The 12904-nt window shown below is 37.8% G+C and overlaps 1 protein-coding gene and 1 long non-coding RNA gene across 11 annotated transcripts in view; one reads left to right on the top strand and one right to left on the bottom strand.

The window, feature by feature from the left end:
• Positions 1 to 12904, bottom strand: part of CDC42BPA (CDC42 binding protein kinase alpha) — a 292824-nt gene that overhangs the window by 158931 nt on the left and 120989 nt on the right. The window lies entirely within an intron of this gene.
• Positions 6562 to 12286, top strand: LOC145505140 (uncharacterized). The gene is made up of 2 exons (XR_014052877.1): positions 6562 to 6701; positions 7619 to 12286. It is a non-coding gene; the product is annotated as an uncharacterized LOC145505140 (long non-coding RNA).

The raw sequence follows: 12904 nt of genomic DNA, 5'->3' as shown, positions 1-12904 counted from the left end.
TAAAAGACTGTTAATAGCAGCTATACACATTAACAGTTCAAAACTGGAAAACACTCAAATGACCATCAGCAGGTAGGTGGATAAACTCTCAGAAAAATAAACTGTCAGTGGAAGGCTACTCGGCAAGAAGGAAAGATCAAATTGGGTGAATCTCAAAAAACCTTATGCTGATCAAAGGACATCAGACAAAAAAAATATATGATGAATGACTCCATTTATAAGAAATTTCTTCTTAATTTGAATATGAGTCATACCATTTATCATCAATTAAAGCTTCTGTAATTTTCTTGATCTCCAAGGAAAAGCATTATTTGACTTAAAAAGAACATTTGACTTAGAACATTTAACTTAAAAAGAACAATATTATTTAAAATTCTAAGTCAAAATTAATATTTATAATGACATATATTTTATTTATAACAATTACTTATATAACTGTAATATATATAATATTTAACAGTTATTCTATATTATTTTTCTTTATAAGAATAAAAAAGCATCCCCAAACAATGACCATATTAAAAGGGAAATATTCTATAGGTCATTCTCATTTTAACATTTCACTAGAATATCAGTACCAGAGCATGATTATTATAAATATTATTCCTATAATAGTAAAATGTGGATATAACAACATTGGTTAACCTTCAAAGCAGCAGTTTTCAACTTTGGATGGACAACAAAATCAACTAGAGAGGTTGCACCTACATGTACCTCAGCCCCAGTCCAGACACCACAAATGGAATATTGCATAGGGATTGATTACTGAGAACTACTCATTTAGGACACATGTCTCTCCTTTCATCAACATCATGTCAGTGTCTCCCACCTGGTTCCTTTTCGTCATTTATACAGGTTGGGGATGTAGGCTCTCACATATGAATTCTTTTATTTCCTGGTCTTCCTACTCCTCCCCTTTATATACTGATATAGAAGAAAATTAGCATACTTTATTAAAACATACAACTAAAATGTTTATTAAAATTGTATCATAATTTTGTCAAATACATATTACACCAGTAATAAAGAAAAGGAAACCGACACTGGTAAAACTATGCCACAAACGGCCTCTTTTGTTAGTCATACATTTGAATTTTTAATAGGAATATTAATTTGAAGCTTACTTTACAACTAAAAAAAGTTATTCATAACATTCTGTCAATAGCTTTTCTCAAACTTATCTTTCCCAACAGTGGCTGCCCAAATTCTAATTTCTTTTTATTGATGCACAATCCTTCAAGAAACCATCTAGATACAATCAACAAGAGGAAACAAGTGAAACTGACAACTCACACCTATAGTGTAACTCAGAGAAAGTCTACCATGAAATTAAAATCATTTCTAATTACAGATATAAATATTCAAATCCAGCAGACCAAACTCTAATGTGCATGTGGAAGCAAGACATTGGAAAGAGACTATGGGAAAAAGAAGAAAAGAGCAGGGAGTCCGGGGATGATAAAATGTAGATTAAACTACTATCCATTGTATCATTGAAAGAAAAGTCCTAATAAGCATGATATGTGTGTGCCTGCTAAGTTGCTTCAGTCATGTCTGACTCTTCACGATCCTACGGACCATAGCCTGCCAGGCTCCTCTATCCATGGGGTTTCTCCAGGCAAGAATACTGGAGTGGGTTGCCATGCCCTCCTCCAGGGGATCTTCCAAACCCAGGAATCAAAATCACATCTCGTCTCTTGTATCCCCTGCACTGGCAGGTGAGTTCTTTACCACTAGCAATACCTGGGAAGCCCCTTATTAAGCGTGCGGTAAGATGGAACAAAGGGGGAAAATGAGTAAAAGGTACATGAGATCTTTTTGAACTGACTGCAATTTCCTGTGAATCTAAAATGGTGTCAAAATAAAAAGCTTCTTTTTTTAAGGGCCAGCCCTGAAAATTACCTTGAGAAAATTTATGGGCTTATTATTTTATGCTCCTCATTGTTGTGTTATATATTAACACATATATAACACATATTTATATTTTACTTAAACAATATATCACTAAGGAGAAAAACCTAAAACTGTGTAATAGTCAATGGTATGTGATTTTCTTTCATCAGTGGACCTCCTATGACCTTGTCCCTCCCAGCTCAGTCATTTCTCACATTCCCTTTTGTCCATGAGCTTTGCCTCCACTCCTCTGGCTAAAATCCCAACTGGCCAATTGTCAGCTCCTAAACTGCAGAATAACTGCTTTCTCTTCTGAGAACAGCCTTTGACCCTACAGATACACCTCAGAAATATTGCAGGTTAGGTTCCAGACCATTGCTATCAAGCTTATCAGCAATAAAGCAAGTCACATGAAGTTTTTGGTTTCCCAGTGCATATAAAAGTTTGTTTGCACTATACTGTACTCTAGTGAGTATGTAACAGCATTGTGTCTTAAAAAACAATGTACATACTTGAATTTTAAAATGCTTTATTACTTTAAAAACGATAACCATCATCTTCCAATGCAAGGTTGCCATAAATCTTCAATCTACAAAGAGCATAGTGTACTTGACGTATAATAAAGCAAAGCACAATTAAACGAGGTAGCTCTCCCTATATTCCCTCCACATGACCTCTCTTCCTAAAGCTCTATAAAAACTGCCTTTCCTTCCTAAGGCAATGTCTAACTCAGCTTGGGCTGCCATGATAAATACCATAAACGGGTGGCTTAAACAAAAGAAATTTATTTTCTCACAGTGCAAGAGGTTGGGAAGTCCAAGATCAACGTCCAGCAGGGTTTGGCTTGCAATTAGGACTATTTTTCTGGCACGCAGATGGCTGCCCTCCAGTTGTGTCCTCACATGGCCTTTCCTTGGTGTGCTCACAGATTGGGGGAGAGGGAAGCACACTCTGCTACCTTCTTTCATTAATCCCATCATGAGGACCCTATCTTAATGACATCATCTAACCTAATTACTTCCTAAAGACATACGGGGGATCAAGAGCTTCATCATATGAACTGGGGGTGGGGGGAACACATCTTCATTCCATAACAAGCAGTATATTCCTTGAAAGCTTCTCATGCCCTAGCACTATGAATAAAGGCTTATTTATGCTTAAAAGTGAAAGTGGCTCAGTCGTGTCCCACTCTCTGCAATCCTGTGGACTGTACGTAGCCTGCCAGGCTTCTCTGTCCATGGGATTCTCCAGGCAAGAACATGGAGTGGATAGCCTTTCCCTTCTCCAGGGGATCTTTCCAACCCAGGGATGGAACCCAGGCCTCCTGCAATGCAGGGGTATTCTTTACTGTCTGAGCCATCAGGGAAGCCCAAGAATACTGGAGTGAATAGCCTATTCCTTCTCCAGGGGATCTTCCTGACCCAGGAATTGAGCCAGGGTCTCCTGCATTGCAGGCAGATTCTTTACCAGCTGAGCTGCAGGGAAGCCCTAACATTTACTTAATCAATTTTCTTCTACAGTTTTTATTAATCACTTAATCAACCAACAACTGAATAATCACTATGTACCACAGATTGTGCTTGGTGCTAGGGTTACCGAATATATATCTGAGATTAACCAAAGTATTTCTACTGCTAAAATTAAATAATAAGAAATAGGGGGAAAACAGCAAGTTAATGGGCAAAATTTATCTATTTTAAAATATCATATAGTTATTTACATAAGATGCTAATGAGTAATCAATAGTTTGACAGACTTTTCTTTTTAATAAGTATATGATGATACTTTTTATATACACAATAGTCATATTTGTTGATAACATAATGGTTCCTACTTTATATAATGGAGTAAGATATATATAAGATTGCAAAGAGTCGGACATGACTGAGCGACTGAACTGAACTGAACTGAAGATATATCAATATTTCATGGTGTTCCACAAAGTTCATTTAACACCTATAAGAACTCTGTGTTGGTTTCAGATACCATGAAGCAGAAGTCAAACTGACTGAGCCAAAACCCAGCATGTTCTATTTTATAATGAAATCAGCCACCAACTTGCAAGAAAATGGCTAGCCATATTCTAGATTCTTCTGGCTGAAGTTTCTTCAAATAATTCTCAAACAGATGGTACTACTAAAACAATATAAAATTACTTTAAAATGTATTTATACGCTGTTACGTTATCTAGGCACTTCTGTCTTCATCAGAATCTGTTTCAAAACTTACACTTATTCACTTGACCACTTTTGATAAATCCAAAATCATACTGTAAAAATCAACACATTTCTTGAAACAAGTAATTAAAGCACAAAAATAATCACTAATGACAGTCATAGATATTTTTCCTGGATCAGCAAGTAGAACAACTAACTGCCATATACTAAAGAGAGGCTCAAAATGAAAAGAATAAAAACAAGATGCAAAAATTCAGGGGGATATGCCTATCAAAGCCTGGTATACTTGTATTTTACCATACAAAGTTAGTTTCAAGGCAAAAAAAGAGCCTTCTTAGTGATAAAAAGAAAACTATTTCACCAGTAATATACAACAAGTAAATCTATAATACTTCTTTTCCCTAGGGGAAGACGTGAGGGAGGAAGATGCTTTAGTTCAGTTCAGTTTAGTCGCTCAGTCGTGCCTGACTCTTTGCAATCTCATGAACCACAGCACGCCAGGCCACCTTGTCCATCACCAACTCCCGGAGTCCACCCAAACCCATGTCCATCGAGTCGATGATGCCATCCAGTCATCTCATCCTCTGTTGTCCCTCTCTCCTCCTGCCCCTAATCCTTCCCAGCATCAGGGTCTTTTCCAGTGAGTCAGCTCTTCGCATGAGGTGGCCAAAGTATTGGAGTTTCAGCTTCAACATCAGTCCTTCCAATGAACACCCAGGACTGATCTCCTTTCGGATGGACTGGTTGGATCTCCTTGCAGTCCAAGGGACTCTCAAGAGTCTTCTCCAACATCACAGTTCAAAAGCATCAATTCTTCGGCACACAGCTTTCTTTATAGTCCAACTCTCACATCCATACATGACCACTGGAAAAACCATAACTTTGACTACACAGACCTTTGTTAGCAAAGTAATATCCCTGCTTTTTAACATGCTGTCTAGGTTGGTCATAGCTTTTCTTCCAAAGAGCAAGCATCTTTTAATTTCATGGCTCCAGTCACCATCTGCAGTGATTTTGGAGCCCAAGAAAATGAAGTCTCTCACTGTTTCCATTGTTTCCCCATCTATTTGCCATGAAGTGATGGGACCAGATGCCATGATCTTAGTTTTCTGAATGTTGAGCTTTAAGCCAACTTTTTCACTCTCCTCTTTGATTTTCATCAAGAGCCTCTTTAGTTCTCTTTCTGCCATAAGGGTGGTGTCATCTGCATATCTGAGGTTATTCATACTTCTCCTGGCAATCTTGATTCCAGCTTGTGCTTCATCCAGCTCAGCATTTTGCATGATGTATTCTGCATAAAAGTTAAATAAGCAGGGTGATGATATACAGCCTTGAAGTTTTCCTTTCCTGATTTGGAACCAGTCTGTTGTTCCATGTCCAATTCTAACTGTTGCTTCCTGACCTGCATACAGATTTTCAAGAGGCAGGTCAAGTGGTCTGGTATTCCCATCTCTTTCAGAATTTTCCAGTTTGTTGCGATTCACACAGTCAAAGGCTTGGCGTAGTCAATAAAGCAGAAATAGATGTTTTTCTGGAACTCTCTTGCTTTTTCAATGACCCAACAAATGTTGGCAATTTGATCTCTTGGTCCTCTGCCTTTTCTAAATCCAGCTTCAATATATGGAAGTTCATGGTTCAATGTACGGTTGAAGCCTGGCTTGGAGAATTTTGAGCATTACTTTGCTAGTGTGTGAGATGAGTGCAATTGTACAGGGGTTTGAACATTCTTTGGCATTGTCTTTATTTGGGATTGGGATGAAAACTGACCTTTTCCAGTCCTGTGGACACTGCTGAGTTTTCCAAATTTGCTGGCATATTGAGTGCAGCACTTTCACAGCATCATCTTTTAGGATTTGAAATAGCTCATCTGGAATTCCATCACCTCCACTAGCTTTGTTTTTAGTGATGCTTTCCAAGGCCCACTTGACTTCACATTCCAGGATGTCTGGCTCTAAGTGAGTGATCGCACCATTGTGATTAATTGGGTCATGAAGATCTTTATTGTACAGTTCTTCTGTGTATTCTTGCCACCTCTTCTTAATATCTTCTGCTTCTGTAAGGTCCATACCATTTCTGTCCTTTATTGAGCCCATCTTTGCATGAAATGTTCCCTTGGTATCTCTAATTTTCTTGAAGAGATCTCAAGGAACCATGACCATTTTACCTACTACTGTGGGCAGGAATTCCTTAGAAGAAATGGAGTAGCCATTGAGTAGCCATCATTGTCAACAAAAGAGTCTAAAATGCAGTACTTGGATGCAATCTCAAAAACGACAGAATGACCTCTGTTTGTTTCCAAGGCAAACCATTCAATATCACGGTAATCCAAGTCTATGCCCTGACCAGTAACGCTGAAGAAGCTGAAGCTGAATGGTTCTATGAAGACCTACAAGACCTTTTAGAACTAACACCCAAAAAAGATGTCCTTTTCATTATAGGGAACTGGAATGCAAAAGTAGAAAGTCAGGAAACACTAGTCTTTCTCATTCTATTATTTTTCTTTATTTCTTTGCATTGATCACTGAGGAAGGCTTTCTTATCTCTCCTTGCTTTCCTTGGAACTCTGCATTCAACTGGTGCATCTTTTCTTTTCTCCTTTGTCTTTAGCTTCTCTTCTTTTCTCAGGTATTTGTAAGGCCTCCTCAGACAACCATTTTGCCTTCTTACATTTCTTTTTCTTGGGGATATCTTGATCGCTGTCTCCTGTACAATGTCACGAACCTCTGTCCATAGGATGATGGTATGGCTGTATAATTCTTCCCTCCCATCTCACCTTCCTACCAGATGCAGAGTCTCAGCACCAGGGCTGCAACTGTAGGTGCCAAAAGCAAAGATAATTCCTAAGAAGAAATTCTAGCCTTTAAACCTTAATGTCATTATTCCCAAGGACTTGGTACATGCCATCTTCCCATCTGGAAAAATGGAGGCTAGCAGGGAATATTGCTGGGTTGCTTGGTCATTGAGATAGGTATTTCTGTATTTATCAACCCTATACTGCATCAATGCATTGAGATGGAGGCACCTGCTAGTACTGCTGCTGTCAACCTGGACCAGCACAGGGTCAAACCTAACATTTTTTCCAAAGAACCAAAAGTTCGAGCAAGAATAAGTAACAAATGGAGAGAAGGAAAAGTAATAGCTAAGGATAAAAGTATGAATAAATGGATTATGTAATAAGGGGAATCCAATGTTATACTGATGCTCTGTGAGAGGCTCAGAGCAAGAGATGATATTGTCTCTTAGCTCAATTACACCAGATACCACAAGGGGTGAAGCCATATGTTGCTGAAACAACTTCCTGCTTTTGGCACCTGGCATCGTCAAATGGAATTCTGCAAACCTGAGTGCCATTGTTCTGGGAGACAATTTAGTCATATGACATGATGATGGACTAGATGGCTGCTAACTCAGTGGGACCCTGGTAACATGCCAGCATCTTCTGACTCACCATATGGTGTTAACATTGGCCTTGCTGGTAAGATTGAACCACATTACGTAGGTCTTTTGATAATACTGACATTAATATATAAGTGTATCAGAAGATTTAGTTAAAGCCTCCTCAGGATAAAATAAAATGATCAGCCGGAGAAAGAACTCAATTTTGCTAACCCTCAGCTAGATTCTATGCTGAACAGTTCTGCACAAGTTTATCATATGTTATAAATAACAGATCAAAGTGGGAAAACAAGTAATTAACATAGTAGCACAAAAACATGAAATGTATGGCCTTATTAGATAAATGATTGGTTTCTTTGAATTTATCCCTACTGAGCTTCTCCAAATGACAGACATATTCACACTGGAACTATTGCTGTGTTTATTTTATAAATGTTACACTAAATGAAAGCTCCACCCCTCACCCCCTCCCACAAATATGACCATTTTGTTGTAAAAGAGCCCTGGCTAAAGGCCAGGGAGTAGCCTGTGCAGTGAAGAACTAATCTCACCCAAAAAGATGTTTGGCTTTTGCTGCAGCTACTGGTAGGTGACCTCTAGGCCCTTGGAACGTCATGCCCGATAGGGCAACTTTGTGTGGGGCCTTGGGCCACCAAACAGATTAACAATGTAATTCATGATGATGTAATTTGTTTGGTCCATGTAGTATCAGTTTTACTTTTGAAAGGGACTGGAAAGTAAAGGTATCATCTCAACTGCAGGAGAAGGCTGGAGATGAAAGGTCAGTCGTATAGGCAACATGTGATTGAGCAACCCCCAAAACTCTGGAAACCAAATGCTCAGGTGAATTTCCATGATTGGCAGTACTCCACTTGTATTGTCACATGGATGCCAGAGAAGTAATGTGATCCTAACTTCTCAAGGAGAAGAGGACAGAAGCCCTGGGTTTGGTACTTCTCCTGAGAGCTGCCCTGTGCACTTCCTTCTCCCAGCTGATTTCACTCTGTACCCTTCCCATGTATTAAACTGGAACTGTAAGTAGAAGAGCTTTCAGTGAGTTTTATGAATCTTTCCTAAAAATTATTAAAGTTGAAAGTGGTCTTGGGAACCCCCTGAACTGTCACTGGTGCCAGAAGTAAGGGTGGTCTTTTGAGACTGGTCCCTTTAACAGTGAAGTTGGCCCAGATTCCTTGCAGTTACTGAAATACTAAATGCACTGTAATATAATGACTATCTTTAAGTAAAATGATCTCTATAATGGCTGACATCCCAACTTCACCTACAACTCTAGTCTGACAATTTCTAACTGTAAAACTATCTATTCTTTAGTAATTTTAAGATATTATACAAATAACTCCTTCATTAGTAGTATCAAAAATTCTAGTTTTCAAATGAGACTCAGACTTGTAGGAGACTGAAAGGAGTTTTTTATTAGCCTTGGGCTTCAAAGTATTTCTACTTCATTATAAAAGTATAATGATTTTATATATACCAAGAGAATAACTAACAAATCATACTACATATCCACGCTGAAAAGAGATGAAATCTGCCTGAAGTCCTGGTGGAGGCCCGTACATACCTATCCTTCATAAAATCTTATGGGATAAGGGATGAAAAAACTCTTTTGAAACTGAATTCTGTGTTATTTCCCTCAACAAATTCTATAAAAATAGGTTTGATCCATTTCTTGTAATGCATCAGTACACTTTACCCTAGAGTTAACCATATTACATAAAACAGTATTAACATTAAGTAGGTGAGGTTTATAAAAACTATAGTCATAAATCTTGAATACTGAATAAATTCCATGAGGAAAAAGAAGTGATGAAGACATCCATGAAAAACAAGTGAATTATTTTTTGCCTCTTGTTTTATTTTTGGACTACAGTAAGGACAGAGTACTTCAAAAAATACTTTTCACTCTAAGGATTTGTTGAAGCCAGTATTTAACATTTAAGACAAACACAGGAAAGCACACATACTCCATTATGTTCCACAAAACCAACCTAATTTGACTTCAGAGACAGTCTATCCAAAAAAAGTTAGTGTGCCCGAGCCCTTAGGATCCTTGTCTGATCTGAAGTGTGAGCATTTTTACATGAATAAACTATATACCAAGTAAAACAAGTACAGGTAAGCATGAAAAACATGAAAATATAACAACAACTTCTGCTCAATAGTTATTTTTTCCTGGTTTAGGCTCTTTATTTTTAATTATAAGTTCTATCTCATGATACTTTACTCACACAAATATTCTGCCATTGTTTTATTGCATGCACTTTAAACTACCTAAATCCATTGTGGAATGATAAGAGAAAGAAAAGGAATGAATAAACATCTAGATAAATAACTACACTATGAAGAAATACAATCCAATGGACACTACACAATGACTGACTTATTTTTTAAGTTTATGTATAGTCTAAATATTAGATGCAATAGTAACTGTTCATAAAATATGATTTGACAATGTGAATGCTATATTGCAAAAACTAATTAACCCATATCCAGTAAGAAGACTTTGAAACAAACACAAGGTTCCCTGTCTAGAGGAAGGAAACCTCCAGAGATACATAATAAAATATATCTATCAAACATAATAAAGGAAAACATCATAGTCTCTACCTCCAGAAGCTTAAAAACTAGTGGAGAAAATAAAGTATTAGTCACCTCAATCATGTTCAACTCTTTGCTATCCCTATGGACTGTAGCCTACCAGGCTCCTCTGTCCATGGAATTCTCCAGGCAAGCATAGTGGAGTGGGATGCCATAAGGCAAATATAAAAGTAAATAATTTGATCAGTATACTATCCTATGCTTTAACACAGCATTTGACAAATTACAAAAGTGATCATTTATTACACATACTGTTTATATTAGTTCATTTGCATATACATATACATAGTTCCTTTTGGCTTTTCTGGTGGCTCAGTGATAAAGAATCTGACTGCTGATACAGGAGACACAGGTTTGATCCCTGATCTGGGAAGACCCACTGGGGAAGGAAATGGCAACCCACTCCACTATTCTTGCCTGGACATCGCCAGGGACAGAGAAGCCTTGTATGCAACAGTGTATGGGGTCACAAAAGAGTTGGATATGATTAAACGAATGAACAACAACAGTAGTTCTTTTATATTATCTATTTCATTGCAGAGATTTTCTATCATTCATTCATCTCAAATGTGTCTTCCTTTACTTCATACTATGTTTCCTCCATTGAATTGCTTTTGCAGCTTTGTCAAAATCAGTTAAGAGTGATTTGTGTTAGTCTCTGATTGGGTTCTCTACTGTATCTAGTGATCTATGTGCTTATTCCTCCACCACTACCAGAGTCTTGCTTAAGACAACAATATAGTAAGTCTCAATATCAGCTACAGTGATTCTTCCTACTTTATTCTTTTTCAAAACCACTTTAGCTATTTTAGTTTTGTGGCCTTTCCATATACACTTTATTTATCTTACATTTCGTGCTCCCAAACAGACAAGAAGCTTGTCTTCAGTGTCAGAACTGTATGCTATACTTATACTTAAAATTTCACGTATACATAGCACAATGCTATTTGTAAAAGAGGACTCAACAAATATTTACTCAGTAAACTATTTGCTGAAAACAGTCTATCAAGAAAATGGGAGTAACATATTAAGAAGTGCATTGATGTACCTGAACCAAAAAGAGACAAGAAGGGAGAGAGAACAGGTACGGACGTGGTCATAGGTTGATAAGAAAGAGAGAGTATGTGTGTGTATGTGTGCATGTGTGAAACAGTGGGAAAGAGAATATGTAAATTTTGATAACAGAGACACTATAAACGTTTAGATATTTAACCTAAAGAAGAGATGATTTCAGAAAGCATGATGACTGTAAGATAAATTAGATTATTATATGTGACTCTGAAAGCAAAACTAGGACCAATGATTAGGAGAAAAAGAAATTCAGCTTAACATAAAGTAAAATTCTGTAACATTGGAGCTGTCCAATAAAGGAATTAATAGGGTTCATTTAACATTAAGTTGTTACTGTTCAGTAGCTAAGTCATGTCTGACTTTTTGTGACCCAATGGACTGCAGCATGCCAGGCTCTCCTGTCTTTCACTATCCCTCAGTATGCTCAAATCCATTGAGTCAGTGATGCTATCTAACCAACCCAGCCTATGCCGTCCCCTACTCCTTTTGCCTTCAGTCTTTCCCAGCATCAGAGTCTTTCCAATGAGTCCACTATTCACATCAGGTGGCCAAAGTCCTAGAGCTTCAGCATCAGTGTTTCCAATGAATATTCAGCATTAATTTCCTTTAGCATTGACTGGTTTGATCTCCTTGCTATCCAAGGAACTCTCAAGAGTCTTCTCCAGCACCACAGTTCAAAAGCATCAGTTTTTCAGCGCTCAGCCTTCTTTACGGTCCAACTCTCAAACCTGTTCATGACTACTCGAAAAACCATAGCTTTTGACTATATGGACCTTTATCAGCAAAGTGTTGTCTCTGTTTTTAATATGCTGTCTAGGTTGGACATAGTTTTCCTTCCAAGGAGAAAGGGTCTTTTAATTTCATGGTTGCAGTCACCGTCTGCAGTGATTTTGAAGCTCAAGAAAAAAAAATGTCACTTCTTCCACTTTTCCCCCTTCTATTGGCCAGCAAGTGATGGAATCGGATGCCGTGATTTTAGTTTTTTGAATGCTGAGTTTTAAGTTAGCTTTTTAACTCTCCTCTTTCACCCTCATCAAGAGGCTCTTCAGTTCCTCTTCATTTTCTGCCATTAGAGTGGTGTCATCTGTATATCTGAGGTTATTGATATTTCTCCTGGCAATCTGGATTCCAGCTGGTGATTCATCCAGCCCAGGATTTCGCATCATGTACTCTGCACAGAAGTTAAATAAGAAGGGTGACAATATACAGCCTTGACGTACTCCTTTCTCAATTTGGAATCAGTCTGTTGTTCCATGTCTGATTCTAACTGTTGCTTCTTGACCCCCATACAGGTTTCTCAGGAGACAGACAACGTGGTTTGTATTAACATCTCTTTAAAAATTTTCCACTGTTTGTTGTGATCCACACAGTCAAAGGCTTCAGAGTAGTCAATAAAACAGAAGTCTAGATGTTTTTCTGGAATTCCCTTGCTTTCTCTATGATCCATCAAATGTTGGCAATGTGAACTCTGGTTCTCCTGCCTTTTCTAAACCCAGCCTGGTACTCAAGCAGCACTCAGGGTTGAAATGGATTTCAATCCAGATGTCAGTATCAGAAACATAGTTGATACCCAGAATGCTGTGTTGAGAATAATTATAAGACTGCATATATAGTCGGTGGGAAAGGCTCCTATGATCAGTTAAGAATATCTGTCACAACCTGGCAGAAAGGAGGGTAATATCCTATATTTACTATCTCTATATCTGGATGCATTATTTTCAGAAATGATCATTCCTTGTTGAGAATTTAGA

Source organism: Giraffa tippelskirchi, chromosome 5, assembly GCF_054371585.1.
Source record: "Giraffa tippelskirchi isolate mGirTip1 chromosome 5, T2T-mGirTip1v1.2.pri, whole genome shotgun sequence".
Taxonomy (NCBI): domain Eukaryota; kingdom Metazoa; phylum Chordata; class Mammalia; order Artiodactyla; family Giraffidae; genus Giraffa; species Giraffa tippelskirchi.
This window is presented reverse-complemented; position numbering and strand designations above follow the sequence as displayed.